The following is a 3,921-nucleotide window of genomic DNA, read 5'->3' on the forward strand; positions in this document are numbered from 1 at the left end:
ACATAATATAAAAATGATTATGATAAGCAGAAGTAAAAAGGCTGACTCATTTGGATATGATTTGTTGTTTTATTTACATTTCTGAACACCCAAAAAACTCGGTTTCGTAATTTCTTTTTATCTTAAAAAACATTCAGACTTTTTTCATATGAGACTATTCGACGTGAGACAATTGGTCGTTGGGAATTGTTGTAAGATTTATATTCTGTAACATTTCTGAATGTCCGAAAGTGAATAGATTCTATAATACTTACATTAGTAATTTTGGATTAGTATCATTTAATTTTTTTTGGGTTCGTGTTATGGAAATTGAAACATGCTTGTTGTTGGGAAAAATATGAATTTACCATGGCGCACCAGAATAAATATTTCCTGCACTTGTATGAATTTTTAAGAAAAACACTTAAACAATGGCAGAATATAATATACGCAATAAAGTAAAGGATGTGGAGAACCTTCTCAATGTAAAAAGGAAAAAGTTTTTCCATTTTGTATAAATGGTTATAAATACAATCACGTCCTCTTTATTCCACACGAACAGATCAAAGAACCGTACAAAATGAAATCTCGAACAAAAGAAACAAAAACAACAAGAAAGCAATACAAGAGTTCAAAAACTACCTCAGTTCACTAGGATTCCAGAAATCATAGACTAATCCCACCATACAATCTAAGATGAACAAGTCAACAACATCTTTGCCAAATTTCAGCTCAGTTATCATATTTATTTCAACAATTTTTTTAAAAAATTTAACTTTAGTTTTAACTTATATTAGTATTTGTATTATGAGAAATATATTAGAGAAATTTTATCACTGCGGATGCTCTAAGGTGTGGAAAGTTACATGAACTGAAAGAACCGAGCTAAACTCAGTTAGAAGATATATTTATATTTAAAACTATTAACTATATTTTAATTTAAATAACTAATATCTTAGATACAATTTATAAATACAATATTTGTATCTGATAATATAATACAATTGATAAATAGACTGCAGTTTATAAATAGAAAAAAATAATTACAAATAGAATACAATTTATAAATAACATATGTACAGATATGTTTATATGAAAATATCCAAAATAACTAAAAAACAAACTATTCAAAATTACCATATCTAAAATATCTGAAGTAAGCAAAAGAATCTGATATTTTATAAATTTATTTAAAACCATCTGAACTATCCATTATTATCCGAACTGAATTAAACCATGATTATTTCAACCGATCAGAACCGGATTTTCATCAGTTCTTGAATTGATCTTAAACACTTGTACTCAAAATACTAGATACCTTAATTAGCAAACTTGAATCAAAACAAATCCTCAAATGAACATGTCTTATATTAACTATGAGAAGTGGTTATTCAATAACGTATTTGAACTAATCTGTGTTAAGAAATCTCCTGGTATCGAAAATACAACACAAATTTCTCATGCTAATCAAATCTGTTATTGCCAGTACAACAAATTTCTGGAGAAGTGGTTATTCAATAACGTATTTGAACTAATCTGTGTTAAGAAATCTCCTGTTGTCTAATATTAACTATGAGAAGTGGTTATTCAATAAAGTATTTGAACTAATTTGTGTTAAGAAATCTCATGGTATCGAAAATACGACACAAAACCAATAAATATAACAACAATTATAGGTTTAGAGCTTTATCAATTCATGACAGATTTTATAGCCCAAGCATAGATCTGTATGATTTTCACATGATAAGCATAGATCTGTATGATTTTCACATGATACAACCATGAAATAATATATATATTATAATGTAACTTTATAAAAGAAAGCTACATTATGATTAGTAGAAAATGTATAAGATCACTGAAGATGTATGATCAGAGCAGAGCTGAAATAGTTCATGAAGTGTGAGATGAACTACAACATAGAGAAAGAATGTTACATGGAGTCATGTTACATGGAGTCAGGTGAAGTGCTCTTCAAGACGTGAACATTTAAGGAAGATTTGATGTGGAGACAACTTAAGGGAAGTATTGGAGAATAAGAGATCAATCTTACACAATAAGGGAGATTGACTTATTTGCTGAAGAACCAAACGGAAAATTTCCATTTTTTACATCTTTAGATCTATGGTTTCCTCTAAAGTATAAAGAGGGTGTTGGAATCGAATGTGCCGGACACACTGAGAAAGCTTTTAGCAGAGAGGGTTTTGTAAGTCTGGACAAGGAGAAGCAAAACACTAAGGGGTTAGAAGCATGAGCGGTTCAAGAGATTTTGTACTAATCTTTGAACACGAATGACTAGTTCAACAAGTTAAGGTTTGTCTTGAGCTTGTTGAATAATTGATTTTAGAAAAAAATTGTATGTGCTTTTAAAAGGATTAATATAATCATATTTCTTGGAAAAAATTATCAATTGGTACAATTGGTATCAGAGAAGGTACCTGTGTTTTCTAAACAAGTAAGGATCATGCAAAACGAAATGGAGAGCTATCACGAGATTGTGTCAAATTCAAAAGTTGTTTTTGAGATTGGGAACTACGGGTTTTGGAAAGCATGAGTGAAGGCCAAAATCAAGGGTATAAACCCACTTGTGTGGAAAGTTGTGGGATCTGGATGGAAATCACTTGTAGCCAGAGGTGAATATGGAAAATATGTAGCAAAGGCGTGGGAACTCTGGGCAGATGATGAAAACAAGATGGCCAAGTTTAATGCAAGATCTCCCACTGCTATTCACTGTAAAGTTGCAAGAAAGCGATTCGAGTTGATTCAAGGATGCGAAGCTGCAAAAAATGCATGGGGTATTTTGCGAAGGCACTTTGAAGGAACACTGAAGGTTTAGGGCCCCATAAAGAACATTCTGGCAACCAGATTTGAAGGTGGAGTTCCCCAGGCGCTGACAGGATGACTGGGGCTTTCTTCCATAGATATTGAGAGATAATTGGTGATCAAGTTACAAAGGAGGTCCAAGAATTATTCGCAAATGACTCCTTTCCAGTTGACTGGAACTTTACTCTCCTACGTTTGTTGCCAAAAACAGTAAACCCGACAGCAATGACAGATTTGAGACGCATCAGTTTGTGTTTGGTGCTATATAAAATTATCTCAAAGATCTTAGTGGCTCGGTTAAAACAAATGCTAGCAGATTTAGTCTCTCCTTCCCACTCCGAATTTGTTAAGAGAGATTGATTTCTGACAATTCCATGTAGCTTATGAATCCTTCATGCTTTGAGGACAGATGACAAGTGATAAAAATCTTACATGGCAATAACATCAGACATGTCTAAGGCCTACAATAGGGTGGAATGGGCGTATCTAAAGATGTTGCTTCAAGCGTTGGGTTTTAACAGCTAATGGGTGGACAGTTCTGTTATGGGTATCATTAGTTAATACTCCATGCTTATCAACGATCAACCGTCACTACAAGAAAACACTGGTATTCCGACGACAAATATCGTCGGTATGTCCTCGGAATAACGGTATTCCGAGGACATACCGACGAGAATGGTCGTCGGAAATTTATCGTCGGAAAGTAAAATTTCCTCAGAAAATTCCTCGGAAAATTCCGAGGGAATACCGAGAATTAAAGATTCCGAGGACATTCCAAGGAAATATTTCCTAGGACTGTTCGTCGGTATCTCCTCGGATATTTCCGATGGAACGGTCCTCGGAAACATTCCGAGAGAAAAGAGGTATCAGAATATTCTGAAAAACTTCGGCCGTCAGAATATTCCGAGAAACCTTTGCCGTCGGAATATTCCGAGGAAGTGTATCTGTTGGGATATTCCAAGGAGATATGCCCTCGGAATATTCCGAGGAAGTTGTCGTCGGAATATCCCGAGGGATACACTTCCTCATAATATTCCCAAAAATAATTTTGTTTTTAAAATTAAAAATTTATTTTTTTAATTGAAATTCGAAAATATAAAATTAAAATTGAAATAGAAA

Source organism: Brassica oleracea, unplaced genomic scaffold, assembly GCF_000695525.1.
Source record: "Brassica oleracea var. oleracea cultivar TO1000 unplaced genomic scaffold, BOL UnpScaffold00955, whole genome shotgun sequence".
Classification (NCBI taxonomy): Eukaryota; Viridiplantae; Streptophyta; class Magnoliopsida; order Brassicales; family Brassicaceae; genus Brassica; species Brassica oleracea.